General features: G+C 35.4%; 1 protein-coding gene and 1 long non-coding RNA gene across 4 annotated transcripts in view; both read left to right on the forward strand.

Annotated features, from left to right (window-relative positions):
• Nipped-B (Nipped-B cohesin loading factor) overlaps positions 1 to 19,218 on the forward strand; it is a 512,008-nt gene that overhangs the window by 477,505 nt on the left and 15,285 nt on the right. The window lies entirely within an intron of this gene.
• LOC141394391 (uncharacterized) lies at positions 9,065 to 15,814 on the forward strand. The gene is made up of 2 exons (XR_012410396.1): positions 9,065 to 9,705; positions 9,763 to 15,814. It is a non-coding gene; the product is annotated as an uncharacterized lncRNA (long non-coding RNA).

The raw sequence follows: 19,218 nt of genomic DNA on the forward strand, positions 1-19,218 counted from the left end.
GGCATATGAATACGAGCCATTTGACGTTATGCGACCCGAGGGAACAAAACTCCAATGGAAAGATCACGATATCACAAGCATGGCATGCAAAGTGAGAGAAGCAAAGTAGGAGATCGGTAAAATAAGTATAAAAGAGACCATAACGTGGTAACTATTACAGCTTTTTCTTTTGAAATAAAATAACAGAATTCAAATTTATACTAGATTTCCCAAACGATGAGCTTGGTTCAGAGATTGACACATAATTTATCGAATATTGGAAAAACGGAACCCCCAAGTTGAAAGAAGTATCTTGCAGCCATCGGAAGAGATAAATATGATATTGCAGATTAATATAATATATAATATTGGTGGCGTTTATTTAATTGGGATAGCTGTTACAATTTTGATTTTTCAAAATAGTCTGGCTTAATCCCTTTTGTTGTTTTAATATTTAAAACAACAAGTTTAAAGTTTAGTTTAAATATTAAAACAACAAAAGGGATTAAGCCAGACTATTTTGAAAAATCAAAATTATAATATATAATTTTGAAAATTACATACAAAATAAAGAAAAATAACATCTGGCGATACAAATCATCTGCGCATTGTATTCTTATTAATTCAACAAATTACATAATTGTATTGCGAATTTTATTTCTGATTGGCAAAAATCCGGATCCAAAGCATTGGTGCAAGAAGCCATGACGATGAACTGGTGCAAGAAGCCATGACAATGAACTGGTGCAAGAAGCCATGACAATGAACCGGTGCAAGATGCTATGACAATGAACTACTGCAAGATGCCGTGACAATGAACTGGTGCAAAATGCCATGACAATGAACTGGTGCAAAATGTCATGACAATGAACAGGTGCAAAATGCCGTGACAATGAACTGGTGCAAAATGCCGTGACAATGAACTGGTGCAAAATGTCATGACAATGAACTGGTGCAAAATGCCATGACAATGAACAGGTGAAATCAGGTGTCACTCCCTTGTAAATTTCATCGGTGATTCACCTAAATTTGCACCTATGACAAGTCACTTGCACCTATGATTCAACTCATGATCTGTCATCGAACATTTTGCTGGGTAGAGATGAATTTTGTGTTTTTAGTTATACACCTTTTTCAAAATTATTTACAATAGGCTTGATGTTGACGGAGACTCGAAATCACAACCAACGTTGTTAAAACTCTCGTCGTAATGATAATGTCATTGTAAAGGGTTGGTGAAAATGACATGCCAAAGCATTGGTGAAAATAACATGTCAAAGCATTGGTGAAAATAACATGTCAAAGCATTGGTGTAAATGACATGCTTTGGATCCAAAAATGAATAGCATCTTTTGGGGTCCACGCTCATATAAAATTCATCGATGAAGATGCTAAAAAGTTGACATACCAGATCACTTTCACCCATGATTGAATGACATCTTTGGCATCGAACATTTTGCTGGGTATGAATGCATATTAATTTTTTTAATTAGGAGGGTTGGCGTTTTTTGTTTGGGATGACGACTTCTATTTTGTTTTTCAAAATAGTCAGGCTTAATCCCATAGTCGTTGTTTTAATATTTTATTAAAACAACTTTAATTTATTAGTGGGAAAAAATTGGCGATGTTTACCAAGGGGTAAGGCAGGGAATACTATAGTTTCAGATCTCGCCACAGATCTTCATCAGTTCCCTTATTTCTTGTTTTTCAACAAGAAACTTTTTATACCCAAGTGTCAATTGCTAGCTCAAATAGATACGTGCGCAAAGAAACACTCTGATCGAGAATTTCTTTGGCACTACCTAAACTCTAGCAACTTCACTTGCAAACAAATCCAAATTTTTCCCACTGCTATGCGTTCGTCGATTCTCGACGAAAAAGAACATAACTAATTTGTTGGTATTGCATACTACAGCAATAAACAACATTTTGACGGTGCCCGGTCTCACGATTAGGAGGGTTGGCGTTTTTTGTTTGGGATGACGACTTCTATTTTGTTTTTCAAAATAGTCAGGCTTAATCCCATAGTCGTTGTTTTAATATTTTATTAAAACAACTTTAATTTATTAGTGGGAAAAAATTGGCGATGTTTACCAAGGGGTAAGGCAGGGAATACTATAGTTTCAGATCTCGCCACAGATCTTCATCAGTTCCCTTATTTCTTGTTTTTCAACAAGAAACTTTTTATACCCAAGTGTCAATTGCTAGCTCAAATAGATACGTGCGCAAAGAAACACTCTGATCGAGAATTTCTTTGGCACTACCTAAACTCTAGCAACTTCACTTGCAAACAAATCCAAATTTTTCCCACTGCTATGCGTTCGTCGATTCTCGACGAAAAAGCACATAACTAATTTGTTGGTATTGCATACTACAGCAATAAACAACATTTTGACGGTGCCCGGTCTCACAATTAGGAGGGTTGGCGTTTTTTTGTTTGGGATGGCGACTTCTATTTTGTTTTTCAAAATAGTCAGGCTTAATCCCATAGTCGTTGTTTTAATATTTTATTAAAACAACTTTAATTTATTAGTGGGAAAAATTGGCGATGTTTACCAAGGGGCAAGGGGTAATAAATTAAAGTTGTTTTAATAAAATATTAAAACAACGACTAAGTTTCTTGTTGAAAAACAAGAAATAAGGGAACTGATGAAGATCTGTGGCGAGATCTGAAACTATAGTATTCCCTGCCTTACCCCTTGGTAAACATCGCCAATTTTTTCCCACTAATAAATTAAAGTTGTTTTAATAAAATATTAAAACAACGACTATGGGATTAAGCCTGACTATTTTGAAAAACAAAATAGAAGTCGTCATCCCAAACAAAAAACGCCAACCCTCCTAATTGTGAGACCGGGCACCGTCAAAATGTTGTTTATTGCTGTAGTATGCAATACCAACAAATTAGTTATGTGCTTTTTCGTCGAGAATCGACGAACGCATAGCAGTGGGAAAAATTTGGATTTGTTTGCAAGTGAAGTTGCTAGAGTTTAGGTAGTGCCAAAGAAATTCTCGATCAGAGTGTTTCTTTGCGCACGTATCTATTTGAGCTAGCAATTTACACTTGGATATAAAAAGTTTCTTGTTGAAAAACCAGAAATAAGGGAACTGATGAAGATCTGTGGGTGACGTAGGGGATGAATGATACCAAGCAACGGTCTTGACCGGCGTTAACATGGCAAAGCCCAGGATTTATCTTGGTCCCTCTTTCATCTCAAGTGGACACTGACCTCCCCGTGGTGTCACCTGGGGAACTGCCTTTAACACCCGTTAAAGGTAGTGAGCTAACATGTGCCGCGCGTTCACCCATAAGAACGTTAAAAACTTGGGTTTGGGCGTCGGGTTAGTAACCCTCCCCTAGAAAAAACATTCTACTATGAAAAAACGAAAGAAAAGAAAAACAAACCCCTCTAAAGTTGACGAACCCCGCAAACGTTTTAAGGACCATGATCTGCGAATCTGCACCTGGAATGTTCGCACTCTTTATAGAGAAGGTGCAGTCTTCGTATTGGCTGACGTACTTGAATAGTACAAGGCCGATATTACTGCCATACAGGAAATACGATTGATTGGGAAAGGCGTCACAACAACACCTAAAGGTGACGCACTGTATTATAGCTGCCATGACGTAAAGCATGAGTTTGGTTGCGGATTCGTAGTTAGTCGGAGACTAAAACATCTGGTATCCAGCTTCACCACAGTGAATGAAAGACTTGCTGCAATTCGAATAAAAGCTAAATTCTTCAACATCAGCTTTATTTGCGCTCATGCTCCCACTGAAGAAAAGGACGAACAGACCAAAGATATATTTTACGAGCGCTTAGAAGAAACATATGACCGTTGCCCTGCCCATGACATTAAAATCATTCTAGGCGATTTTAATGCCAAAATTGGAAAGGAGAATATCTTTGGCCCAACAGTCGGGAAATTCAGTCTGCACAGTGAAACATCTGACAATGGTATGAGGCTGATAGACTTTGCAGATGGAAAAAACATGGTAGTTAGCAGTACCAGATTTAATCATCTCGATATTCATAAGGGCACCTTGCTGTCTCCAGATCAAAGAACAAGTAATCAAATTGATCATGTTGTAATAGATGGAAGACATTCATCCAGCGTGTTGGATGTACGATCGTTCCGAGGCGCAAACATTGATTCGGACCACTACCTTGTTGCAGCAAAGGTACGTACCCGTCTAAACGTTGCAAATAAAGCACGAACAGACACAACGCGGAAGTTGGACATCGATAGGCTGCAAACACAACAGATAGCTACAGCATATTCCACTCAACTAGCCCAATTGCTTAACGCGAGCACTCCTTGTCCCGATAGCATAACAACACAATGGCAACATATTGCCCACTCCATGCAAACAGCCGCAAAATCCATACTTGGATTCCAGAGACCTCCACAAAGGAATTCATGGTATGACCAGGAGTGTCGTGCTGCTACCGAAGAGAAAAATGCGGCATATAGAGCTACTTTACAATCAGTAGCAACGCGTAGCGAACGAGAGAGATATCGGGAGAAAAGGAGAGAGTAGAAACGTGTTTTCCACAAGAAAAAGAGAGAAATGGAAAAGCGGGAGTGTGAAAAAATCGAGATGTACAGGAGCCAGAATGAAGTCCGAAAGGAGATAAGACTGTATGCTCCAACTATAGGGGCATAAGTCTTCTCCCTATTGCCTATAAGATAGTGTCAGGGATATTGTGCGAACGACTAAAGCCATTGGTCAACGAAATAATTGGACCATACCAATGTGGCTTTAGACCTGGCAAGTCCACCATTGACCAGGTATTTACCCTGCGGCAAATCCTAGAGAAGACCCAAGAGATGCAGATCGACACATTTCACCTTTTTGTCGATTATAAAGCAGCATTCGACAGTCCCCTCCGATCAAAGGTATTCCACGCAATGTCTGAATTTGGTATCCCCGCAAAGCTCATCCGGCTTTGTAAGATGACTTTAACTGATACTAGGTCCTCAGTTAAAATTGGAAAGAACCTCTCCGAAGAATTTTGTACCAAAAGAGGTTTCAGACAAGGAGACAGCCTTTCGTGTGACCTATTCAACATTTTGCTGGAAAAGGTAATACGAGATGCAAATGTCAAAAGAAATGGCACAATTTACACCAATAGCCACATGTTACTTGCCTATGCTGATGACATAGACATCATGGGACGATCAGTAAAGGAAGTAACTGATACCTTTAGAAAGATCGAAGCAGAATCTGCGAAAGTGGGTCTGGCGGTAAACGGCGAAAAGACCAAATTGATGGTGTCGACGCGCAAAGCGTCCATAGAGCTCGGACCAACTGTGGAAGTTGGTACCTACAATATTGAGGTAGTTAAAGACTTCGTCTACCTCGGCACTGCCATAAACACAACAAACAACATCAGTTGTGAAATAAGAAGAAGAGTTGTATTGGCCAACAGATGCTACTATGGTCTAAGTAAGCAATTTGAAAACAAAGCCACATCTCGTCAAACAAAAATAACACTATACAAAACGCTGATACTACCCGTGCTAATGTATGGCTCCGATGCATGGGTACTTGCGCAAGCAGATAAGGCAGTGCTTGGTGTGTTTGAGAGGAAAATTCTTCGAAAGATCTACGGGCCGATTTGCGTTGACGGTGAATATCGACGTCGTATGAACCACGAGCTATATAAGCTATACAAAGACATGAATATAGTTAAACGTATCGAGATGCAAAGATTGCGTTGGCTAGGCCATACCATGAGAATGAGCGATGATGAACCCGCTAAAAAGGCGTATGAATACATGCCACATGGCGGTGCACGCAGAATCGGCAGGCCTAAGCTTCGATGGAGCATACAAGTGGATGAAGAAATGAAAAGGCGCGGTATTCCAAAAAGTCAAGCGAAAAACAGAGAGGAATGGAGATCTTTTCTTAGTTCGGTCTATGGAACAAATGTTCTGTAATGGGCCAACTAAGTAAGTAAGTAAGATGAAGATCTGTGGCGAGATCTGAAACTATAGTATTCCCTGCCTTACCCCTTGGTAAACATCGCCAATTTTTTCCCACTAATAAATTAAAGTTGTTTTAATAAAATATTAAAACAACGACTATGGGATTAAGCCTGACTATTTTGAAAAACATAATTTTTTTAAAGTATGTAATGGTTCAGTTAAAGGTATCGTATTATAAATGTTATTATATATATCACACAATCAACGTAATGGGTTATTATCTTCATAATTAGTTTCAACAGTAGGCAAATTAATTGGCAAGAAATTACGGGTTATACGTGAAGGAACATTAAGTCTTATTTTTTTATCAAGTACGGACAGTAAATTAAGTCGCGTAAAAGTTTAATAAAAAGTAGCGCTCTTAGTGTAAATCTTCTTTTTTCAAGAGTAGGAAGATCAATTAACATTAAACGGCTTTCATAAGGTGGGAGTAACGCGGTCGTGTCCCAGTGCAGACCACGCAGGGCAAACAGTAGGAATTGGATTTGGATCGACTCAATCTTATCAGAGTATGATTTGTAATAAGGGCTCCATAGAATGCAACCATATTCCAGAACTGGGCGGACAAGCCTAACAAACAAACGTTTCGTAACGTATGGGCCATCAAATTGATTAGACCAACGTTTTATAAAACCCAATAATGATTTAGCTTTATTAACACAAGAATCAATGTGCAAATTGAAGCGCAATTTATGATCTAGTAAAACACCTAGATCTAGTAAAGTGTCAACATTTTCTAATTGATGTGAACCAATATAATCATTGGAGAAAAACGGAAGTGATCTAGATAAGGACAATTTTTTACACTTTCTAAGATTCAAAGTCATCCCATTTGCGTAATTGTAGATATATTGAATTACTTAATGAATTCAGTTGAAAGAATAGCTTTACATCATCAGCATACATTAAAATTTTGCAGTAACGTATAGCTGATGGAAGATCGTAAATATAAAGTACAAATAAAAGTGGGCCCAGGTGGCTACCTTGCGGCACACCGGAAGAAACGAACAAGTCCTTGGAAAATGACTCGTTAAATAAAACTTTTTGGGTGCGTCCTCTTAAATAAGAGGAAGCCAATTCAATAAAGATTGTGGAAATCCCAAGATATCAAGTTTATAAAGCAAATGTTTATGCACTACGGTATCAAAGGCTTTACTAAAATCGGTATAAATAACGTCTGTCTCTTGTTTATAAGAAAACCCTTTATAGACATGAGTTACAAACTCCATGAGATTAGTAATTGTAGATCTGCCTTTCATTAATCCATGTTGAAAAGGTGAAATTATAGATTTAACAAAGTGAGATAGTCTTCGAGAAACTAAAAGTTCAAAAAGTTTTGGGATAGCACTAAGTTTTGCTATACACCTATAATTTTCAACAAAGCATCTATTACCAGATTTGTGAAGTGGAATTATGAAGCTCGACCTCCAGAAAGTTGGAAAGTAACCATTATTTAAAGAATAATTAAAGATTTTTGTGAGAGGTTGATAAATTTCATTGGCGCAAAATTTAAGAATATAAGTAGGAACACCATCTGGACCGGGTATGTTTGAAGAACGAAGTGACTTTTGTTGTTGTTGTAACAGTGTTTTTGTTATGTTTATTTGTTCGTTCCTCTGTTCAATCTGGCTCTGGGTCTATCTCCAGTTCAAGAAGAGTGGCTGCTTCGATGGGATGTAGCCATAGATCCACTGGAGTTAGATGGGTAGGTTTGGCGGGGCAGTTAAAAAGGTGTTGTGTGTCGTGCGGACCCATGCCGCATACTGGGCAGATGTCTTGCACGGTGCGATCGATTTCCGCCCAATAAGAATTTAGGCGACTGCAATATCCCGAGCGTAGTTGGGCCAAAACTACTCTAGTTTGTCGTGGCAGCTGACGCTCCTCAGCTGCGATAGATGGAGGATGTACTCCAAGTACTTTATTCACACTATAATTGCTTAAGGCCTTGGCAACTGCGTCCGTGTGAATGCTATTCAATCCTGCTTGATATGCTTGTTGATCTAGGGGTTCTCTCCTGTATCGTTGGCCTACAAGGACTTCTTCTTCAGACAATACAATATGAGGTAAATGATTCAGTTTGTCAATACTATAGTTATATTGTTCATTTAGAATTTTAGAAGAGTAGGAAGACTGAAAGAAGTCGTCAAACATATTAGAGATTTCGGATTCATCCGAAGATTCTCTGCTACCAAATTTCATACAGCTTGGGAAATTATTAGCCTTTCTTTTAGAATTAACAAATCTAAAGAAGCTTTTTGGGTTATTTTTGAAATTCCTACTAATTTTTTCAAGATAATGCCGATAAAAATAAGAATTGGCAGAATTATATTTATTTCGGGCTACAATATAGCTAGAGTAATTCACTGTGGAGTTAATTGTTTTAAATTTCTTGAAGCATCTACTTTTTATGTTGCGCAACCTCCTTAACGACGATGTGAACCAAGGAGGGCCATGATCAGAAACTTTCGTTATATATGGAGTTATTTTAGAGAAGGCAGAGTTAAGGTGATTATAGAAATTAGAAACGCTTAAATCTATCATATATTTAATAACAAATCTTGTACTTAATAAAATTGATTTTAGCCGATTAATATCTGTTTTTCCAAAATTAAATTTAGGATTGATATTTTTCTTAGACCTAGCGGTCGGTCTAGAAATTTGTAGTTGAAGGTTAACTGAAAGTGTAGGATGGTAAACATCTTCTGGCATTACAATAGGTAGGCATCTATTCAATGCAACATTGAGTGTAGATGAAAAGACTAGATCTAAAGCCCGATCCTTTATGTTTAAAACATTGTTAACTTGGTAAAGACATTGACTAAAAATTAAATCCCAAAAATCGTCAATTCCAGTGCTAGTTGCAGGTATAAAATCAATTCTATTGTCCCCAGGGACCCATGAGATATGAGGAAGATTAAAATCACCCATACAAATTAATTCGGAGGTAGTAGACATTAAAGAAGAAACACTTTGAATTAAATTGGCATGTCTTAGATAAATGTCATTGCCAGAGTTTGGTGCAATATAAGAAACAGTTACAAAGATTATATTCCCAAGGTAATTCAGTTTTACACATAGAAACTCATCAGAAGTTGTCACTGGTATTACAACTAATTCAGATGAAATAGAATTGTGAACTGCAATTAAAACACCACCACCAACCTTGTTTAATCTATCTTTCCTATAAACTTGAAAATTTTCGCAAAAGATTTCAGTATCACTTATTTCAGGCTTTAACCATGTTTTAGTAAACACTATGACTTTATAATCACAATAAAAACTTTTTAAATATAAGCTACTGAGTTCAGTTTTCAAACCTCTAACATTTTCATATAAAAATGGCGATGACTCTAGTTTTTTGGAAGAACAATCGGATTTATCGGAGTAGATCTTTCCTTGTAGATGAATTCTTTCACTATAAGTCCCTCGGGCCAAAACTCGCTATCAACTATAGTATGGAATAAATCATTGGTTGAGGCGGATTAAATTTAAATACCTTTAAATCATTATCATTTGAAATATTAATTCTAGATTTGACATAATTACGAATATGATCAGTTGAAGTATCAGGATGTAGTCGAGATACAAAAACAGTTTTCCGCGGCGCAACTACAATTAGTTGATCTAAGGGTAACGATGGAGGTTCTGGAGCTGAAGGCTCATGGATAACAACAGAAGGTATAGGGGGATTACTTTGCGAAACCGAAGGTGAAGGACTCTCAGCTGGAGTAGGTAAATTGGTTATAGGTTTATTGATGACATAAATAATAGTATTTGTTTTATTGCTAGGAATAAGAGCCAAGGATGAAGAAGACTCAGGCAGAGTGCTAACTACTGATGAGTTTTCAGAAGACTGGGCAATTGAAGTAATAGGAGGAGCTGAAGTAGCAATCGGGGAATTTAAAGCAATCAGATTTTCAGAGGTGGAAATGGTATTACTGGCTGATGATTTTTTCCTTTTCGCAGAATCAACTGAGTACTCAAAACTATTTGAAATTTTGTCTATTTTTTCTAAATTGTTAAAAAGGGGATTGAATTTCTTTTTTAATTTAGAGACTTCTAATTTAGTTTCTTTAAAAAGACGAACGACATTTATTTCTTTATCTCTACAGGCAGGGCACGACCAACGTAATCCCATGGATCTATCAGTAATATAATCAAATTGTTTACCATTAAACCCAGCACATTTAAAATGGGCATGGTTATCACATATCCAGCAGGTAATCAATCTCTCAGAAAAATTTCAAATACTGCATTCCCTATACATACATATAAACAAGTCATGGTGATAATTAATAATATGCATAAAATCTGGGCATAGTTCTTCTGTCATCATCTTCAATTATGTAAGACCAGTAAAAACCATCTAAAGTCAAAGTTATTGCTTTAAAAATTAACTAAAGGAATGGTATTTGTGATTTTTGAAAAAAGCTACCATTCTTGAGATATCGTCACCTAAGAGTCAAATTACACATATGGATAAATAAGCCGAGTAAGAGACAAAACTGTTAAAGTAACTACACCATGTGATAGGTATTTCTATAAGCTTTCATACGTTATCCATTTTGTTGTAATCGGTCCAGTAGAACCGGGTCTAACCCGGTTTTGAACCTGGACTCTGGCATTATAATTGCTGCAAAAATCAAAGAATACATTGTTTGTACTGCTGTTTAGTTTTGAAATAATGTGGGTTACGTCTTTTGCGTTCTATAAAAATTACGGTATGCTGCTACGTCTATTGGCATTTCTTGAATAGGATCGTTATTTTTAAACGTAGAAGCTTGAAATTTTGCCAGAGCATGTACTTTAGCTTAATATATCAGATTCCATCAAAAAACGAATTTCGATTTCCATATGACTTTCATGACAAACAAAACTCTATATTAATTCAAATGAATATATGAAATAACTACAATTAATTTATCAGTAACAAATTTATATCAAAACTTGCAGTTTAATCACCGTCGCTGTTCCGCAACAGAGTTTACTTCCTCCGCTCTCCGCAACTGATTTTGTTTCATCTTACATAAAGTTTTTTCTATTATCTTCCCAACACCAGTTAAGATTTCGGCATGGACTCCAACTGAACTCCTTCACTAATTTCTTGTTCGTGAATAACTTTTAATTTTATAACAAAGTTTTGGAGATTTATGCTCATTTGTTTCGGAAAGAAATTATATCGCTACGTAGGGATCTACAAATCGGGACGTAGTGATCTCTACGTCATTAATTTATTTTTAATTTATAACATATTTTTTCCAAAAGTCGTTACTTCTTTCTTTTCAAATTCTTGTTCATTTTCTTTTCGGACTTTTTGTTCAAATTTCGAAAAGCGATATTTGATTGATTTCATTCTATAGGTGTGTTCGTTTACTCAATAATTTGTACAAATTTTTACAAGTCCAGTAACTTCTTGCGACCGACTAAGGTCTTTTACATTGTACTGTAAACGAACAACATCCAGTAAAAATTCGTACAAATTTTGAGTAAACGAACACACATTATGTCAGATTTAGAACAGACAAGGGAACTTTTATAATACCAAAGAATGCAGTCCGATTCTATTTTTAGCTCGATGATTGGGACAGCCTTTTTAAAATTCATCTCTATTGGATCGATGGAATGGGTTCAAATTCTGATGAAAAGATCGGATCTTTCGCGACTTCCTTTGCATGGGTTCAAATGCTGATGAAAATATCGGATCTTTCACAACTTCGTTTGAACCAATGCAAAAGATGACATGAAATCACGACATCGCATGGAACCCCTTCCTTCAAATTTTGCTGGGTAATTATCTTGTCATTAATCTCACTTAGCACCGATTTTTTTTTTTTTTTTTTTTTTTTTTTGACTGAAAACTATAAATTTTGTATGAAAATGACATTTTTGAGACCTTCTAAGACCTTTTATTTTTTTGGAAAATAATTTTTTTCTCTAAAACGTATAGTTTTCCTGCGTCGAAAACTTTGAAGCGCAATATAGGTGTATTCTTACATGCCAATCCCTTGGTTTTTGATTGAAAACGTACCCTTACTATACTCCTGACTTTATAATTATGTAACGTTTATGATTAAATTTTTATCGCATATTCAAATTTTTCAACAAAAGTCGAAAATTACAAAAAAGTCAATTTTTCTGAATTGCTGGCGTTTTAGGCCAATTGCGTGGACATGCATGGATCAAATGAACCTTTATAAGCATGGTATGACAGATAACAGTATTGCCTGTTATCTGTCATACCATGCAAAAACCCACAAAAATTTGCGAAAATATACGAGTTTTACGTCAATTTTTGCAACCATTTTTTGTGGCGTTTAAAAGACCAGTGGCTTTATTTATTTATTTAACAATAATGTCCAATCCTACGACCTAAGGGCTGTAAACGACAATTCGATTTATATAACATGATTTATATAAAAGTATAAATAAAAGGGATCGCTTACTACTTAAACAAAATTACATTAATATAATATTATTGTTAAAAATGTATCTTTTAAAATATGATAACTGTACAAAACGTATTCTAAGAATCGGAACTACTCACAACAGTAACAATATTTCCTATTCATTTGGGCATTCCATATGCAATATAATTTCACAATATGTATATATAATAAATAATAAAAAAAATGTACTGACACTCATAAGGGATTGGAACTACTCAGTATAGTTAAACTAATTATTCATATAATTTTATTATTATTATCATCACAATTTGAGCAATAATTATGTGTGTTCGTTTACTCAAAATTTGTAAAAATTGTTACTGGACGTTGTTCGTTTACTCTACAGTACAATGCAAAAGACCTTAGTCGATTACAAGAAGTTACTGGACTTGTACAAATTTGTACAAATTGTTGAGTAAACGAACACACCTATTGAGGAATATATATTCATTTACAAAACGTATATATGGATACAAAACACTAAGTGTAATTTGACACAAAGTGCTCTAAAAGCTTATTTCGAAAAGTATGCAACGAATGATTAAAAGATTTCAAAGTCAATGACAACATATTATATACCCGAGCAACTCTGATTAGAAACGATCTTTCTAAAAAGGGCCTTAACATTGCTATTTGTATCTGCGGGTTTCTTAATGATCTGGAAAAATGAAATGCATTTAAGAAAAAACATTGGGGACTGTCTTTTATAACACTTATAGAAGAACAATACGGAACGAAGTGCAATATAGTCGTCCAAAGTACAACCTAAGAAGTCAATTACAAATAGAGTGACGTGCTGCAAAGGGTTAATTGAGAAAATATACCTCACTACTTTATTAAAAGCAATTTGCAATTTCATAATAATGTAGCCAAAAGTCCCAGAAAAAATTGCAATACAGTATAAAACCAAAGGCATAACTATCATCAACTGAAAGAGAGAGCTCAGAGCTATAAAATTTTTCAACATATAATGTGGGTTAAACAAGGAAATCAAAAAAGTGTCAATTTAAAAAATCATCATGCTCATATCTCTATACTAGTGTACATATCGATTATAAATACATTGTTGCGTTTTATCGTACTAAATGATATCGATATGTGTATTATTTACAATGGGTGTGTTCGCTACTAAATTCGACTACAGCTCTGCCAACCTGACAGTAGTGACCGCCCCGGTCACTCGGGGTTAAGGTAAGTATACGCTATAGGATAAAGTTTTTGATCTAAGTGACTATATACTTAAACTACTTAGGCTAATACCATATACACACTACGGGTCCTCGTATCTACATCGACTGTTCTCCACAATCGCATGTTGCACGCCTCGACCACTCCGTCGTATGGGATTTGAGTAATCTGGCAGTTCTCAATATCACCGACCACATATCGGTCGTTTGGTAGCATCCTGCGCACCACATAAGGTCCCTTAAACGTCGGCAGCAATTTTTTGTTAATCCCACAGACGTGTCAATATTCTCAATCACCACAAAGTCTCCTTCCTTAAATACATTGACTCTACAACCCCTTTCCTTAGACCGTTGTTCATTATATTTCTGAGTTTTCATGATAGCTGCCTCCGCTTTATCTCTATTTTCCCAAGTTGTTTTACCCAGTCCACGTGACCTACCGGCTCACTCAATTTTGCCAGCATTCCCACTAAGGTTCTGTTCACTCGCTCCACTTGACCGTTGGCTTGGGGCGAGTAGACAGCCACTTTACATGGTCTATGTTTTTCGCTTCCATCTGTTCCATCGTTCTATCTGTTATACACCTAACCGGTCTGCTATAATAATCAAAATACTTTAAAAGTACCGCCTTGACCTCCTTGGTACTTGTCAGCACTGGATATAGTCTGACAAATTTTGTAAACGCGTCAATTACCACTAAGATATGTTTTCTCTTTGACTGCAATGAAGGCAAGGGACCCAAGTGGTCCAAGTGTATAGTATGGAAGGGCCGTGGTTCCTTAGGAATGCTGCGCAATGCTCTCGCATTAGGTGAGGTGCAGTGTACATAATACATTTTATGCAACCTTTCCTATATTTTTCTATTCACAAGTATAGAAACCCTGAAAAATGCCTTGCAAGAAGAATGGGGAAAATGCAGATTTCATGCTCAAAAAATTAAGTTAGATCTATGCCAAAAAGGCTCAAAGCAGTAAAGGATAACAAAGGATACCATACCAAGTACTAAACACCTTAGAAATCCTGTTTGTTTTATAAAACTTTTTTTACAAACATTTGGTTGAGTCTTAACCAAATTTGCTGTTGAAATTTTTGTTTTTATAAAGCAACATGGTAAGACATTGTTAACAATGTTTCTAAAAAATATTTTCAAAGAGAAGCACAAAAACTTGTTCCAAGCCCTGATTTTTTTCTCTATCAGGAATTCCCATATATCATTAAATTGTTTGTACGTACTCTAGACATAACCGCTAATGATTTTTTATAGTCATATATTGGAAAAAAACCTTCAGAAACTAGAATTTCTAGCCAAATTGCCTACAAAGGGACACTAATTACGATCATGCCAAAATTACGTCAGGAAAATTAATGGGGGTATCTTGAACGGCAATTCCCCGTGAATTTTTTCACTTTCTCCCTTAAGTTTCAACGGCGGAAAAAGAAAACTCACAGGGAAATTTCATTCATGATAACCCCCAATGTTTCTGTCGAAATCAATGACAAAACTACTGAAAACGATAGGGTACCAATTATTGCATCATTCCGATTACTAAAATTGCATAAACAGCCAAAAATTTGAAATTATTAATCGAATATTGTGGTGCATCATTTTCAATGCTCAATGTAACAAAGTCCTTTTTTTCAGTAAAATGTTAGTATAACAGTAACGTAAATGTAAAATTTGTCTATGCCACCTTAAATACACCTTTTCAGCCTACAAATTTATAGCGGTATTCACTCATGGTGGTAAAGTGGCATTGTAGATCTTGTACATCTTGTTATTATTGCAGATCATGGTACAATTACTTAGGTAGATGCCTCAGCCCAGTTGATCGAATCTAAAACGTCAAAAAAGAGGAATTCGCCGTGAAAAATCAAAACAAGTAAGAGATAGCATGTGTTCACTTCACTGTACAAACACAAGCGATAAAAAGAGACAACAAGAAACCATTTGGCGAAAATTTTGACAGTTTACATTACAAAAAAAGTTGCTTTGTTGTAGCAATTCGCCGATGTTTCTACCTAAGTAATTGTACCATGTTGCAGATCTACAACACTTTAAAATACCACAACAAATACATGAAAGTTTAATTTACCACAGGGTTGTTAATTTACTCGACCTAGAAGTCTTGTAATCATTGCACTGTACTTTACACACCCTTGTGGAACAGCTGATTGTTTTGCCGCCACTTTTGTTTTGTGGTAGAAAAATGAGAAAAATAACAAGTAAGAAAAGCGTTAAGTTCTGCCGGGCCGAACTTTTTATACCCTCCACCACAAATTTCAGCCATTTCGGTGGATTAATGTGGCCACAACCTTCAAAATACCGAAATTCGGAAGGTACCGTTCTATGGGGGCTATATAATGGCGTGGACCTATACCTACAAATTTCTGGGGGAAAGTTTTATACGCCTAAAGAAGACTAAATACCAAAATTCAGCCATATCGGTGTGATAATGAGGCTAAAACGTTCAAAATATCGAAAATCGGGAGATATTGTATTATGGGGGCTATATCAACACGTGGACCTATATAAACATTTTATGGTAGAAATGTTTCTTAGCCTCTGGAAACACAAAATACAAAGTTACAACCGATTCTTTGGTCAAATGGGTCTAATACATTCAAAATCTATTAAAATGACGCGTACTTTATAAGGGGTCTTATATGGGGGCTATAACAAAACGTGGACCTATATAACTCAACTTTGGTAGGAATGTTTTCTGGCCTCTTGAGACACAAAATACCAAATTACAACCAATTCTGTTGTCAAATGAGTCTAATACATTCAAAATATATTAAAATGACGCGTACTTTATATGGGGCCTTATATGGGGGCTATACCAAAACGTGGACCTATATAACCCAACTTTGGTAGGAATATTTTTTGGCCTCTGGAGACACAAAGTACCAAATTACAACCAATTCGGTGGTAAAATGGGCCAAATATCTTAAAAATTCCTTAAAACGACGACGCGTCACGCGTCATTTTGTATGGGGGCTATACGAAAGCGTGGACCTACATAGCCCGCTTTCAATACCAAAAGTCCTACGTAAATATAACATATTTTCCCAAAATTTCATCAACCTACGTCAATCCGTTCGGACGCTAGAGTGATTTCCACAGACGGACAGACGGACGGACATGGCTATATCGATGTAGAATTGCACGCTGATCAAGAATATATATACTTTGTGGGGTCTACAATGATTATTTCGAGTAGTTACAAACGTAGTGACAAACTTAATATACCCCCATCCTATGGTGGAGGGTATAAAAAGAATAAAAGAATGTAGACCACGATAAAACAAATTTATATGAAAAAAGTGTAATAAAACTGAAACTGAGCGAATTCCGCTTATATTTTAAATTGTTAAAAAATCTCAACTTGTTTCCAAGTTATCAATCAAAGTTTACATTTTTTATTTCAGGTTGCATCATTGACAGCCACTGTATAAATTCATTTTGTCTTTAATTAAATCATTTATTTTGTAAATTAATATTTGAGTTTATCATTTTCAACAAGTCGGGTTTAATAAATGTGTCATAACAATTTGATTTGTTAAGTTTTAAATAATCTTTGGTATAAAGTACACCCTTCATTGAATCCTTATTGAGGGAATTTCGACATTTCGTTTTATTAACAGAGTGTTTTTGTAAAAATGCTTGCCTGTCACACGAACCGTTCGTACTAAAACGTATACGTTCAAAATTTGGTTCTTGTAAAGCTTTATATTTCAGTTTTTATATTTCAGGGTTTCCATGATACTTATTTTGTTAATTTTGCATAGACATCTGTACGTAATATGTGTTACTTGATGGCAACCGCGATACAAACAAAAAATAAGAAAAAAATGTAAACAAATGTGTCCAAAAATAATTGTGATAATATAAAGAAACGGATGTACATACATACAGTGCCCGGCATAATTATTTTGACAAGTTTGAGAACATGATGTTTTTGATTTTTTACCGGATTAGTCTTCTACAAAAAATATAAAAAAATATTCTGGCTAATCCTTTACTAGAGTACTTAAAATTAGTAATAAATTTTATCAATTCAAATTTACGATTGCACTTTTGTAATGGAAATAAAATTTCACTGCGTGGCATAAGTATTTTGACAAAATTGTTTTATTGACTTTTAGACCTCAAAAATTAAAAATGTTTTGTTTATACTTATGATTATTATTAGTTACGGTAAAAATAACGTGTTTCACAAACATCTGTGCCATTATGGACCCATTTACGGATCGATATTTCAAGGATTTAGGGATATTGAAGAAATTTATCATTAAGCAACATTTTTGATGGTTTTCTCCCATTATCTCGGAATATTTTGCGGATTTCCACTTTTTAATGAGAGTAGGAACATTTTTCTCTTACAAATGTGTCATTTGGAGGAAACTACTTTTAGTTTGAACCCGAAATACGCTCCAAACCTGCACCACAAAATTCAGCCTTACCATAGTAGCAGTGTTGTGCAAATGAATACATAACACTTCGATCAGTTTACTACCATGTAGTTATGAAAAATTGTTTAAAGTGCCAAAATATTCATTATAGTCCACAGCATTATCGATAAAAATTAAATATCACAGTATTTTAAATGGTGGATCAACCTATTCCGATGCCTGGGTACATTTGGGCATGGCAATAGCATCAGGGGGATATTTATTTCACAAAGATATCAAACATTTTTGCGGTTTTTTGACTCAAGCTTACTGAAAAGTGTATTTTAAAATGAATTATGTTCAAATATATTTTTATCTGTCCACAATATGCTCCACAACAATGATCGATGCGGTGCAAATGACTTCGATTGAAAATCTAATTGACAATTTTTGTGGCTATGATTTATCAACCGAGTGGAATGGCAAAAAATGAATTCAAATTGATTTTTTTTTCTAATGTTTAGAGTTTCTAGTCTTAATAGAGAGTTTGCTTTGACATCGAAATTGCTCAGAAGATGAGGATTTGTGTGCTTAAGTAAGATTAGATTTGCAATTCTGCTCTATTTACCGGAGAGCAACTTCTGTAATTTCACATTTTCTGACTAGATCGCGCATATTTACGGTGTTTTCAGTATTTTGAGATTAATTCGTTACGAAATAAATAGATAACTGCAGCAATGTCTAAACATTAGCTACACTTATCACCGAAAATTCAATTTTAAATTTCACTACAATTTTTGACACCAACATTCCTTATTTGAATTAAAAATCTATGACTGTCAAGTAAATTTTTTCTTAAATGTTACTAATTTAGCTAAATAAATTAATTTTGTTGCCAAAAGGTTCCATTAAGTACCAAATGTATCATTATTATGACCCGTCAAAATACTTATGCCGTTTTGCGTTTGCCTCCCTTTTTAAACATTCGCCTACATAATCACAAATAAAGCTGGAATTTTTTTGATCCACTAATTTTTATTTAGCTGAGAGGACAAAGAAAACCCCTAAACTGTTAATATCCTGCTATATTAATGCTGACTATAATTATATGCCTTTTAACACAAATGTAACTTTTGTCAAAATAATTATGCCGGGCACTGTATGTACATATACGCGTGTGCTTCTATGGAAATAAATAAAATTGCTTTGCCCTCCAGTTT

This window comes from Musca autumnalis, unplaced genomic scaffold (genome assembly GCF_047663935.1).
Source record: "Musca autumnalis isolate F117 unplaced genomic scaffold, ASM4766393v1 scaffold_2, whole genome shotgun sequence".
Taxonomy (NCBI): domain Eukaryota; kingdom Metazoa; phylum Arthropoda; class Insecta; order Diptera; family Muscidae; genus Musca; species Musca autumnalis.